The sequence below is a fragment of the Desmodus rotundus genome, chromosome 11 (genome assembly GCF_022682495.2).
Source record: "Desmodus rotundus isolate HL8 chromosome 11, HLdesRot8A.1, whole genome shotgun sequence".
Lineage (NCBI taxonomy): Eukaryota > Metazoa > Chordata > Mammalia > Chiroptera > Phyllostomidae > Desmodus > Desmodus rotundus.
In genome coordinates, this window is record NC_071397.1 from 102,074,241 (window position 1) to 102,088,123 (window position 13,883).

Genomic DNA, 13,883 nt, shown 5'->3' on the forward strand with positions numbered 1-13,883 from the left:
TGTTTGCCCGAGGCCAGCCCTGGCCACTGTTCCTGTGCGTCCAGGTTCCTACGTGTCTGAGACGCCCGCAGTGGCGACCCTGGGAGGCACGGTGCCCTCTGAGAGCAGTGACCCAGGCAGCCCTGCTTTCTCCCACCTCCCGCACTTCCCTCCTTAACTCCAAAGGCAAAGCTGTTCCTCTGGGGAGCATTTGGAGATCTGGCGATCCAAACAAGCTCATAAAAATTTCTCCAGGTCCGGACATTTGTTACACCCCCATTCTTAAGTGCTTCCACTCTCAGCCTGGAGCCCAAGCACGTGGCTCTCCCCAGCGCCCGAGGGTCTAGTTCGGATCCAGATGGAAGGAAAGACTCCTTGGGCTACCATACCATGCTCCGGGCGACCCTGGCAACGAAACAGCCCCAGTTGTTACCCGAGAAGGTGGACCCCAGACCTTGAGTTCGGTAAAGAAAGAACTCAGAGCCAGGTACTCAGATGATAAGCCAAAGTTTATTTAGGAAGTCACGGAGGTAGTAGAAGTGAGCCGGCTGGGCTGCGTGGACTCAGGAAGCAAGTTGTGGGGGCAGAAGAAGGGCCCTTGGAGGTGAGGAGAGGGAAATGCAGAGGGAACGAGCCTGCGGGGAGGAGAGGGGCCGAGCAAGGCGGGGCAGGCTCCAGGGAGACGGAGCAGCTGGCTGGGTGTCCGGGGGCATCTCGGGAGCGTCTCCATAGAATAGTCTTCTGCTTTATGTGGGTGCACCAGTGTGAGATCTATCCCCGGACTCCGTCCGCCCCTGGGTGTGGTTGGCACAGAGGGCACGACTGGATTTTATCTCTCTCTCTGAGTAGGGTAATTTCAGACTATGTACCTTCTAGTTAGAGAGGAGCATGTGAACCATTTTTTTGCTCTTAAGCGTCCTTGGTTAGGGGACACAGGATTTTGATTTACCAGGTGGCCATAAACTGCGTGGCCATTGAACTGTCTCCATTTCTCCACTGCCCGCGTCCCTGCTGACACCCGTCTCAGCCAGGGCCCAGGGTCCAGAGCAGCGAGCTCCGTGTTTGCTCAGGTGGGACAGACAAAGGCAGGGAGTAGACCTGGGGAGGGCAGCGTGTCCATTCTGGGCCGGAGTGCCTCGGGGCTCTGCTGGGGGAGCAGGTGTTGCTGAGGGAGACCAGCTGGTCCATCGGGTTTGCACTCACGTGACTTACAGGAGCCGGACCTGCTGACTCCGAGGTTTGGGGCACGAGGACGGAACAGGAACAGCCTGAGCACGTTTGTCCAGAAACACCCACCTCCCAGCAGCCAAGGGCTCCGGCCCATGGCTCCTTTGCCCCCGGCACCCGGCTGACTGCTGGAGGGGCCCAGGGTGCCACTCCCCGTGCGGCTGGGGTGCAAGGAGGGTTTTGAGCTGGAGCTTTGATCAGCAGACACAGGAGCACGCTCTGCCTCTTCTCCCCACCAGGAAGAGCCGGGCAATGCCCACCCAGGAGACGATCCATACTCTCCTCAGCCCGGAGATGGCCAGCCAGACCTTGCTGAAACAGTCTGGTCTTCCAGCACCTTCCCCATGGACTCGCCTTCCCGTCTGCGCTGCCCCCGGCCACGCAACGTCCCTTTCCCTCGTGCTGTCCCCTCCCCGCAGCCCCGGGTCTGTGCTGCTCTGAGAGGCCCCAGCAGCCCGAGTGCTGACCGCCCGCTGAGCTGCGCCGGGCCGCGTGTGCGGTGCTCAGGGATTAGCCTGTCTGTCTTCCTCCCGCACATCTGCCTGGAGCCAGCCTGGCCTGCAGAGCCCAGCCGTGGACCGAAGGTGGGCAGAGCAGCTCAGGTGCCCTGGGTGTGGGCGAGCGGCCCCAGCTCTCAGGAAAATCCTTGACTGGGGTGCTAGCTCTTGGAGAATGATCTGCATTCTTGGGAGAACTTTGAGAATCCTCTAGAAAGTGAAAGGGTGGGAAGAGAACCAAACTTTATTAATTAAATAAACAGACAGAGGGGGCCTCAGAGCCACTGAAAGCACCAGCTGCTTCCACAGTGACGGACCCTCCCCCGGCCATGGTGGCAGGTGACAGGAGGCCCCAGGGATCAGCTTCCACAGGCCTCCAGGGTCTTCACAGGACGTGAGGTGAGAAGAGAGATGCCCAGTGTCCCCAAGTGCAGCTCCCCAAACACCTGAGCAAATGCAGGCTGCACCCCAGCGTGTAAGGAAGCCTGAAGAGGGTTCCAGTGAGGAGACAGAGGCCCGGGCGTTTATGAGACAGGGAGGGGGGACAATTCCGTCCGTAGCAGGAAAGCGTTTCTACTGGTGCAGATGATGAGACACAGTGACGCCAACTCTAAACAGAGACTTTAATTTTCGGTCCAGCAGTCATCTGTCTGCCAGTCATCGCATCTGCTCTCGGCATCTTTGCAGACAGCTGTTTGGGACCCGAGGTTGCTCGGTCCACGCGAAGGTTATTTTGCAGCTTTAACTTCCAGAGTTTTGAGGATCGGACGTGCAGGGCTGTCTCCATGCCAGCTCCGGCTCCATGCTAGAGCGGCTCCGTTTATATTATTTTGACATTACCACTTCGCTTTCGAATGTAAGAGTCATGTTTCATCTTCTGCTTTTCAGTTTTTCAGTATTAGTTTTGAATTATACAAATTAGTGCAAATTTTAAAGCCAAGTGCAATCTGCCTTCCAGGCAGGGGGTCCTGCCTCCCCAGTAAACTCAGTGTGCGCTGAGGGTGCTGGAAGGCCAGCACGAACGGTGAGCAGGCTCGGCCTCTGCTCAGCAACCAGAGGTGGGCTGGCACCTGCAGGAGCCTCCCCTCACTTTCCGGGAGGTCAGCAGCCTGCTCCTGGTTGTCATTGTGACAACTGAGAAGACGGTCCCCTAGGGGGCGATGTCACACAGGCTGACAGGCACTGTGTTTAGCAGGGTGAGAAGGAAAAGGAGGAGAGGCCATGGGGAGGGGGGGCAGCAGGGAGGGAGGAAGATGCTGCAGAGGAAGGTAGGGAGGTGGGTGGTATCCAGGGAGGATGTGGGCTTAAGGGTCCCATGTGGCCCAGGGTGAAGCGAGGCCACGGTTTAAGCTCAGAAACGCTGAAGGCCTCCCTGCTTGCTGTCACCTACGTTACACTGCAGGCGTGGTGGAGACGGGGGGCATGCGGCACCTGGAAAACGCCAGACCAGGCGTGAAGGGGCACGTCTTTGTGTTTCAACAGGGCGTCTTTGGGGGGGTGGGAGACGGGGTGGGCGGAGGCTTCCAGGCCCTTGCCGGGAGGTGCCGTGGGGCCGGGGTGATGTGTGGGCGTCTGGCTTTGTGTCGTTGGGGAGCCCAGTGCCTTTCCTTCAGCCTTCAGGCTGAGGGTCTCCCTAAAACATCGGCAACAGCAAGAGTAGTCATAGCTGCATCTCCTCAAAGGCCTGAATAGAACTGTCCCGCAGGCTTCAGAAAACATCAGCTGGCAAATTCTTAGGTAGAAGAAGAAAACCAAGGCTGTAAAAAATAAATGTAGGAAACTGGCAGTTTTAACACAAATCTACTAAGTATCAGGTGCCTTCTGTGCACTGTCCCATGTCGTCCCCAGAACGTCCCTGCTGTAAGACTGGGAGTGAAGTGACCTCTCCTGAGGGGCGCTGCCAGGGAACTGCCCTGCGGGGCACCCAGGCCACCGCCCCCTGGTGGGAAAGATCACGCCTGCGCCCTGGCCTCTCAGAGCTCTTCTCGCGCCTCCTACTTCCTGGGGCTGAAGGAGAGGCTCACAGGAAGGACAGAGCGTTTCCAGGCAGCGGGTCTCCTCCACACCAGCTGTTGATGGTTTGCTGTGACATGTGCGCCCCTTCGGTCACCTTCAAATGAGTGAGCTATCTGGGTCCCCTCCTTCTGTTTGCAACGAGCATAGGGCGACCTCGTCGGAAGTGGGGTCTGACTGAGGGTCTCTCACACTTGGTAGGGACACCGGGTGGTGTTCTCTCTCCCCGAGCCCCCGCCCCCCAGAGCTGCCGTGCTCAGAGAGGTGATCAGGCAGTCCCCCCTCCACGCGCCAGCTTCCTGTGCAGAAACCCCTTGTATTGCTACAAAAAAAAGTACACTGACCTTTTCAAGGGAGGTTTCCAGCTGTGTTCTGGAAAGCCAGATTAGGCCCCAAAATAAGCAATTCAGAAGCAATCTTATAGCTGAACCAGGAGTCTACTGGGGCCACTGCTAAAAGAACAAGCAGTAAAGTATTTTGATGATAAATGCTGTCACTGTTTTAAATCTGGCAGCATCAGAAGAACTAACTTCAGAACCTTGAGATACATTCTTATTGAAACTGCAAAGTTGGATGGGAACACCTGAGTCCTCTGGGGAAGGAGCTGCTTGCACCACAGCGCCCCTAGTGAGGATGCCCCTCAATTGCAGGCAAAGTGTCAGGACCATAAACCACCCTTCGAGGGACCGACTTGCGAGTTTTTTGCAGGTATTTCAGTATATGTCACAAAATGTGATTGAATATTTTCATCTTGTTCCTGAAGTTGTTAAAAAGGTTAAGTAAAATATAACTAATAGACATCTTACATATTATCATTCTACTATTTCTAAACATTGAACATATTCTCATTCTAATTGGCACATAAACAAAAAGTTAAAAATATACAACTAAACATAATAATGAAATCAAGAAAATCGATCATCTATAAAAATGTAAACGGTCCATTATTTGGTGTTTTTAGCAAAAGTTATCAGTGGCTCCCTTACAGTGAGAGAAGAATTTGTGTGCGTGTAAAATCGTCCAGAGTAAGCCAATCAGATGCATATTGGTCCATATTTTTTACATAAAATTGAATAACTGAGTCAGTGATCTTGACTTTGTAAATAATTCAGATTTTAATTTTCTTAAACAGTGGTGTAATTGGAGCATACCAACAAAAGTGCCGATATTTCAGTACTTTAATGCTGGACGGGAATATCAAAATCCCAGACTGTAAAAGAAGAAGCATGTTGCGATTACCATCGAGGAAAAGGTTTTAGGATAAATGCAAGTATTCGATAGTCATTTCAAACTCGTCAATCATTGTGTCCTCTCTGCATGGCTATTTGAGGTGAATTACAACCTTAATTTTGAGCAATACGAAGGGAATTATTCACAGCAAAAATATCTTAATGAGTTTCATCTTTTTCTACTTAAAGGGTCTACCCCTGAAGTCGTGGACAAGACTGAAGGAAAACACAGGGTCATGCCTACTCTGCCTGTGCATTTCAGGTCTGGTCTTCACTGTTCAATCCCGCAATTGCTAACTTTAATGCAAAATTGAGAAGACTTATGAATGTGTAAGTAACATATGCATACCCAAGGGAAAGGAACATCTTGTATTGTGGCAAATCTTCAAGTAATTGATAAGTTTTTGGTATTTGGAGATCTTTGTTTCATAGGACACAATGCTTTTTAAAGATTTTATTTATTTATTTTTGGAGAGACAGGGAGGGAGGGAGAAAGAGAGGGAGAGAAACAACGATGTGTGGTTGCCTCTCACGTGCGCCCCCTACTGGGGACCTGGCCCACAACCCAGACAGGTGCCCTGACTGGGAATCGAACCAGGAACCTTTCAGTTCATAGGCTAGCACTCAATCCACTGAGCCACACCAGCTGGGACTTTTTATTTTATTTTTTTATTTTGAAAGTACATCTATTAAGGTTGGTTTCAGTGAAACAAGGAAGGGCTTAGGATAGAAGAAGCACCAGGAGAGCGCCTGGGCGGGGCTGCCTAGGACTCTCAGTTCTTAGAGAAGAATTTGTTTGCTTTCTCGGGAATGGAGGCCAAGTCATTTTCTAAGTGTTTACACTTCCTAATTGTATTAGAACGTCAAAGCTCACACAGCCCACACCTATACCATACACTGTGGTTTACTTTAGGAAATGGGCCTGGGCCATAATACTGCTTTCATCCCAACTCCAGCCGTAAAACACCTGTCACAACCTTCAGAATGAGGTGATTGATCAGAGAAACGATGGGATGAGGTCTCCAGCCCCCGCCCCCCAGCCTCATCATGTCTGGGGACTGTGAGCCGCTCTGACTTCCGCCACGCCCCATCCGTTAGCCCAACCCTTGATAACGTCTGTGATCATCCGAGAGGGCAGAGTGGCTTTGGCAAAAAAAAAAAAATGGGCGTTTGTGAAGTGCCTTCTCCACCCCACCTACACCCCGTTATTCTGTTCACGCAGACCACTGCCAGTCTCCCAGCACCAAGCAAAACCGTGGCCCTGGGCGTTGGCTAAGCCCCAGGACAACAGAGGAGCCTGGAACGCGGCCCCTTGGGACCACGAGCAGACCAGCGCTGGGCCGCAGGTGAAAGGCACACGTGAGAGCTGACTGAGTTGAAATGTGAATAAGTAAAGCTTTTCTAGTTTAAAAGAAAACAACTTAAAAAGCATAAGATGCTAATTATTGCAAGCAATTAGCGTGTCTTCTGAAATCAGGTGGAAGGGCAGTTCGGGAGAAGGGCAGAAGAAATTGGAGCTGAGAAAGTGCCACCCTGTGCATGGGGGCGGGGCCCCAGGAAGCCACGCCTCCGTGCGCAGCAGCACGTGCGGTTCACTGCCACGCAGGAATCTGGTCCCAACCGGCTGTGCGGGGCTGGGTGGGGCGGGGCGCGCAGGTTTCAGTTTTTAAAGCCTCACCTTTGGCTTCTAGTCTGAGGCTGAGTTTCCCTGAAGGATGAATGGGTCCGATGTTACTCATCAGCTGCAATGCATTTTCACTGAAAGGTGTTTGTAAAGGCTGCTCCTTATGAGCGATACAGAATAGCCTGGACAGGTGTGGACCGTTCAGCCCAGAGGCACATGGCGGGAGGGGAGTGGGGGGAGGGGAAGCCCAGCTCCGTGTGACTGCAGGGCAGAGACTGTGGGGAGCTGGCTGGGCCGCTAGTCCCTGCCCTTGGTCAACCAGGAGCCGGGAGAGGCGGGCGAAGGCGCTGCGGGCGGAGGTAGGACCCTGCTCAGCAGAAACACCGTCTCCCCGTGGGCCTGGCCGCCCAGCCTGGCACAGTGCCCATGGGAGATACACACCTATAACTCCGTGGAGGCCGCTACGTCTCCAAGTTCACGCCTCGAGACAGCGGCCCTGGTCCTCTGCGGAAGGACACCTCCAGGCACAGGTGTGCGAGCGCAGCTGGACTTGGAGTCAGCCTCGCGGCCCTGCGGGCCCTTGAACAAGGAGGGTATTGAACCGTCTGGGCTTTGGTTTCCGCTCCCGTGTCTGCCTCCTGCCCCGGGGACGCTAGGGCTGTGGTTTACCGCAAATCTATACTTCTACCCTTGGCCTGTGTCTCAGTCACCTCCTGCAATTACCTGAGTCCCCAGAGTCCCAAGTGCCCACAGACCAGAGGGGACAAGCCCTGTTGGCCAGAGCCTGGGGCGGTCCTTCCAGAACCAAAGTGCTGCGGCGACTCTGTGGTCAAGGTAGCCTGTTAGCTGTGGACGGCAGGCACCCAGGGGACACAGCGGGCAGCGCGGTCACTGATGCCTGTGCACGGAGGCCTTAGGCCTGGTGCCGACACGGGGGCACGGGGGCTGGAACAAACCACTCAGCTCTGGGAGACTCAGTCTCCCCTCCGTGACCCCCGGGGTGGTACTACCTGTCCAGGAGAGGCAGGCCAGGTGATTAATCCCGTCCTTTCGTCACCTGTAACAGGACTATGACCCTTCCCTCTGCCTCATGGCGTGGCAGTGCCCATGGGAAGCTCTGGGAGGGAGCTTTGGTGGTCCCTGTGTGCTCCTTGGACCCTCTCGGCTGACACAATTCTCCACCGTGGGTGGCATGCGCCATCAGCTGCTGACCATCAGCGGCACCCAGGAGACTGTGCAGGGTGAACCGGATTTCAGCCCACAGACTGGAGCCGAGGTGCCAAGCTGGACCAGCCTGCTGGGACAGGTCCACTGAGCCTCGGTCGACCCGGAGACCCACAGAGTGAAACCCAGGTAACCGCCCAGTTTGGGGCGTGTTTCCTAGCATTAAGGTGACGAGTGCTGACCCACGAACCAGGCCCCTCCCAGACTGGTGCCGAGGTTGTCCTAAAACGGTGGATGTAAAGATGCTTTGCAAACTGCTTTTTTAAAAACAAGTGTTTATCCAAAGTGAGCCCTCTGTAAAGGCAGAAGCTTCCGTTTCTGGACCTGGAAGAGTGCCTGGCAGGAAACAGTAGCTCGGCGAGTTCGATGCTGGTCTCGTTGGATGAGGGTTCCGCGGACGGGCGGAGTAGAATATGGTGTGACGAGCTTGGAACAACTGCCACGACAGGGAAATTTTTCTTGGCTTGAAATCATTCCTTTCTGTTAAATACCTCAGAGAATGAACCGGTTTTGCCGTAAGACTTTAGTTTGAAGACGATCAGTGCCCGACACTTGGAGTGATCGTGGCACTTGTAGAAAAGCCGGGGGGAGATCTGGGGGTGGGTCGCCCACGTCGGCCCGTGGCTAGTTTGTGCAGGACCGTTGGCAAAGGCTTCTGGGAGTTTTACTAAAACTGGCGTCGTGCCCCAAACACGTTCCTTTCACGAAGTACGTGTGCAGAGGTGAACACTCCGCCGTGAGCACTGTCTGGTCCCTGCACATGGGCTGTGTTTGCGCCTGTCTGTCCGTCCGCCTTCTATCGCTGTGCAGAGAGGGTGATTTAGCGGGATGCCCAGGGGACCGGCGCTCTCACCAGTCATCGATCTGTGTCCCTCCCTCCCTGTCATCTGCCCTCTGTCTGTGTCCACCTATCATTTATCCATCACCTACTGTCTGTCCCTCCATCCATCCCGCTCTCCTCTTCCATCTCTCTACGGGGAGAGATCTGATGGGGCTTCTCCCCCACTGCTCCGCTCTGGGCGTCGGGCACGGAGCTGTGTGGGAATCACGCGGATGGTTCTGAATCCAGGGCCCCAGACATTTGCGCCTTGATGAGGCAGAGCCCAGTGATGTGGGCTGAGCCTTCGCTTCCAGCGTGGTGGTGGGACCTCAGGCAGAACGTAAATCAAGGGGACCAGGTCAGGCGAGCTCTCAGCTCGCTGAGATTTAACTCTTCCCTGTATCTTACGGAGGCAAACGAACAAAAATAGGGAGAGAAAAAGAGGGCAGAAAGTATTCAGCTGAGTCATTTGGTGGCCTCGCTGGGCTGCACAGGCCTGGCCAGCACCCGGTGCCCTGTCTGCGCCGTGACAGCCGTCATGCCCACACCATTCCCAGCCCATGCCCCAGCCTGGGAAAGGGCTCAGACTGCCTCATCCCACATGTTGCTGAGAGACCCGCCATCCTCCGAGGACAGGCTGAGCTCGGCGCCTGCTCCCCAGTGGGAGGCTGTCCCCAGCCTGGAAACCCAGGGGCCCCGCAGCCACAGGAAGTTGCTGCTGGTGTTTGTTCTATTTTCCTGCTAGTGTTGGTGGTGGGCAAAAGTTTCTCTAAACTTGGGCATTCCTGGGGCCAAATGCAGCCATCTGGTGCTTTTACAGCCTCCCGCTAACCTTCCTTACCGGCCAAATGGGATCCCACGGCCGCATCGGCACCTCAGAGGCAGACAGGTGGTGGGGACTCCCCATCAGCGTCCTGCCCTGAGGGTCTGCATTGGACCTGCACCATTTGTTCCTGCGTTCAGGGCGGCAAGGGGCGTTTGGAGCCCCCCGTGGTGGTGGTGGTGGCCCCACGCCTGCATCTCACCCCACCGTGCCCATGTTTATTTACGATGTTAATGTGGAGACCAGGGCATTTGTGTGACTTCTCTCTCACCTGCCATTTCCCTGGGGTCACAGCTGGTGGCAGACAGGACAGCAGGATCCAGCCCAGGCCCTCACTGGGCTACAAGTCGTCCCCCTACCCCATGGACCTGGGAACCCTCACACCCTTGGCAATGGACCCTGACCCGTGCCTGGGGTGGGCTGCTGCCCCGCCTCGGTGCTTCAGGGCCCTGGGAGATGCTGAGGTCCAAGTCACTGGTTGGGAACGAGGTTCCAAGCCTCCAGGCTGGGTTTTGCAGGCAGGGAAGCCCGTGGTCCAGCATCAAAAGCTCTCTGAAGCGCAGCCACAGCAGCCACTGGCTGTTGGGACAGGGCCTTCCCTCTGCGGGTCTTCACACAATCCCACCACATCACCTCTGGGAAGTGGTGGCCAAGGGAAGTGACCATGGGGAGCATGGGGCAGGGCTGAGGTGGGCAGAGCAGGACCCGCAGAGTGAGCTCAACCACCCCTGCCACCCCGGCGGCACCTCGTGGCCTCCTTGCTCCCCTGTCAATGCCTCCCTCTCAGAACACCTCTCAGAAAACCCCGCCCGGTGCTCCTTTAGCCCCTAATAGCCTAGGTTTCCTGGAGGGTGACAGACTCTGGGAAGAGACAAATAGTGCCCCTGCGCTTTTGTTCCCACCACCGAGGGAGGAGCTGCTCCGTGCATTGCCAGGAAGCTGGCACTCCCACTCTAGCGCGCACACTGTGGACAGTCCCCTGTCTTCCTTCCGCGAGATGCCGTTTTGTTGTGATTGCGGCAGCTGCTGTGGCCCCAGAATGTCCCTGGCTGCTGTCATGTGGCCTCATGAGGGAGACCTGTGGCCCATCCCTGTGCCCAGTGTCCCAGGGCCCCAGCAGCATGTCACGGGTACATGTGCCTCTGGGCGCACAGACGGCAGCTGCGGGCTGGGTGCTGTGGTCTCTTCTCAGCAAAGACGAAGTCACTTGTCATGGAAAAAATTCAAAGCCATTCCCCCTTTTGAATTGCTGGGACCTTTTCTCTCAAAGGTGTTGCAAGGGACTCGGCACGAGGTCGCGTGTGCTGCGGCACCTCTGTGCTTCCTGTCCCTCTCTCTGTTCACCCCACTTTGTCTCAGAAACAGCAGCAAATGTGGGTCATTAGAGTTTCAAGAAGTTGACAAGCCTATTGCTTAATGCAAGCATTATTAAATTTAAATTATGTAAACTCCCAATTAAACACATTCTATTTTAAAACGTAAGAAATACTCAGGACGTCCCACTCCCTAACAATGTTACTACGCTTGACACTCCCCCTGCTTTGGATGTCTCTCACCCCCGGGTCTGTGACGGGCGGCTGAGCCAGGCGAGGACAGGCCCCTCCGCCCAGCTCCATGCCCATGCATGGGGGGCGGCTGGGCCCTGGCTGGGGCGGCAGGATTTACACCGCAGGCACAGGCGGACACTGCACGCCAGGCTGGGTTTGCTCCTCTGCAGACGCCCTCGGCTGGAGAAAGCAATGGAGAAAGGTGTGCGGTGCGGCCAGAACGTGGGCTCGGTGTCGCGTGCGGAGGCTGACGCAGGCTGCAGTCCACTGTGTGTGGCAAAGGGGGGTGCAGTGTAAGGGGGTCGCGACCCTGATTGGCGACAGCACGTTCACAGGGAGAGGGGCTAGTGTGCGGGCTGGCCTGTCAATCAGTGAGAACGCCCAGGGAGCATCGACTCACTGCGAGAGAGTCAGGACAGAGCGCTGTGTATTTTATTGTCACTGTGACTTGTGTGCCGCATTCCCTCCATGTCTGTGCAGCTTATATACGCTGCCCTGGCTGGTGCAGCTCAGCAGGTCAGGCACCATCCCGAAAGGCAAAGGGTCTCCGGTTCGATTCCCAGCCCAGGCACATGCCTGGGCTGCAGGTCGGGTCCCCGGTCGGGGCGTGTAAGAGAGGTAACCGATTGATGTTTCTCTCTCACATCAATGTTTCTCTCCTTGTCTTTCTCCCTCCCCTCCCTTCTTTCTAAAAATAAATAAAGTCTTTTAAAGACTTACACAAACCTCTATACGTCATACGCACACGTTTTTGGTGTATGAGCGCACCACTCTGTACCCAAATACGGGCCTGAAAGTGCGGTTGTAATTCCAGCGCCTCCGTCCCTCACACCGTGTTCACATTCTCTCTAGAAAACGTCAAACCAAAAACCAAAATCAATTAAAATGTTTAGAAATGGCCTAAGAGAGAAGCAGTGTGTGCATGAAAAAAAGTAAAATGCAGTGAAAGATGATGTGGATCCCCCCAGGGTCTGCCCTCCTTCCCCTCTCCCCCCACCTCCAGAGTCCCAGGCCCAAGTGCCTGCCCCTCTGAGCTCGAACGGCTCCCCGGGGAGGGGGGGGGGGGGGTGCTGGACGAACGAATAAGGCAGATGGTGCCCAGGGAGGAGCTGGGCGCCGTGAGTGGTGGCCCACCCTGGTCCCAGCTGCCCTCTTCCCTCCTCCCTGAGGGGAGCTCATCCTTCTGATCTCCTGGATGGCAGGGCCAGGCCACGGGGATGAGACAGTGTGCGGCGTTCCGTCCTGGAGAAGCATCTGGTTCTTGCAGGAGAGGGAAGTCTGCATGTCCCCCTGCCTGGTTTCCCGTGTGCTCCCTCCTGCCAGCACACACTCACAGCCCCGGCCATCACTGGGAGGCTGCGTGTAGCTCAGGACGTGCTGAGGCAGGAGGGACAAACACCGGCCATGCTGCTCACATTGCCCAGGCCCCAGTGAGGCCCAGGCTCCAGTGAGATCCAGGCCCCGGTGAGGTCCGACGCTCCCTTGGCTTTTCGCTTCCCGAGACCCCAGTGGATCAGACACACCAGAGCACTCTTCCCTGCGGTCTTGCTCTGCTGAATCCAGGGTCAGGACTGACAATGGAGCGGCTTCATGTCTGGACTCCTAGAAATCTGGACCTTGTGAAATTGCAACACCAAGGAATTTGAAATGCAAAGCAGTGAACTCGAGGACCACCCTTGGGCAAGAAGGTCCCCAGGGCACCGGAACTCCCTGGAAGAGCATGGTACAGGAACACGTGCAGGGGCCAGCTTGAAGAGTGAGCAGGGCTGGAGAGTTGGACCAGGGCGGAAACTTCTGTGTGGCCAAAGAAAGGGGACAAGCCTTGGTAAGAACCCCATGAGGGGACATGATGTGAGCAGTACGTGGGCCCCCGGGGTGTCAGGCATCCTGGCTGCTTTCTGATCTGCTCACTCGGAACTATTTCAGGAGACGGACGTCCTGGAATTGAAAGCCGTCTCAGGGAGGAAATTCCGACTGCCCGCCCTTCTTGACCACCTGAGAAACGTTAGCCCCCAGTATGTAAGCATTAAGCACGACTGGGCACTGCTGACGAGCCCGCCCGCGTCCCTCCAGGGCCGCCCTCTGCCTGCGGCAGCACAATGGGCTCCACCGGCCAGAATGACGAGCGCCACCTGGGCCTCGGCGCAGCCAGCCTGCAGGACAAAGCCCCGTGGCCGCTCGCGCAGCGCACTTTTGTTCCTGCAGCCTTCCTTTGTGATGTGGCGTGGGAAAATCCCAGCGAGCTGCTCCCTCTCTCGCTCGGTAGAAATCTTCTACCTCGTCCCAGAGAGTCGCCCCTCCCTCCACCTGGGGGCTCCCGAGGACACTGCAAACGTCACGGCTTCATTTCCTAGGCAACGGGATGTCGGCGGAAAACAAGGTCCTGCAGGAGGGGGATTTGACAGAAGAGAGAGGTACCGGAAACAGCGAGTAGGGACGCTGCTGGACAAGGTGTCATGGCTGACGGTTGTCCACAGAAGCAAGAGAGGGAGCCCAGTCCCACCAAGCCCAGGAAGGCGGTGGCCGCCCCACGGGCCCTTCCAGAACCCGCCCAGGCCTCCCTTCCCGTGCCGGATGCTTCTGGGTGGCGGGCTCCCTCGTAAAGCCCGATGCAATCATTAAAACTGGCAAGGAGGCAGAATCCTCCAAAAACGTGACAGTCGCCCCAGAGATGAACGTAACAGGGTCGCGCAGACACACCGCCGGCTGATAGTGCACGACTGTGTGGGCGAACGTTGGGAATACACTTGGAGCCGGGTAAGAAGCTCAGCGTCCACCAGTGGCCTCCTGGCAGTGGAAATCCTCGGGCCACCGTGCCTGTCGGCTGTGCCTCGCCTCCTCCTCCCCGCCCCCCCGCCCCCGGATTCCTGAAACAGTCCTGGTCTCCCAGCCTCGCTTCA

General features: G+C 56.1%; 1 long non-coding RNA gene across 1 annotated transcript; it reads left to right on the top strand.

Moving 5' to 3' along the window:
- Nucleotides 1–3,710: 3,710 nt before the first annotated feature.
- LOC123478897 (uncharacterized) lies at nt 3,711–5,270 on the top strand. Its single transcript, XR_006654302.3, has 4 exons — nt 3,711–3,823; nt 4,231–4,424; nt 4,849–4,982; nt 5,135–5,270. It is a non-coding gene; the product is annotated as an uncharacterized lncRNA (long non-coding RNA).
- The last annotated feature ends 8,613 nt before the right edge of the window (nt 5,271–13,883 follow it).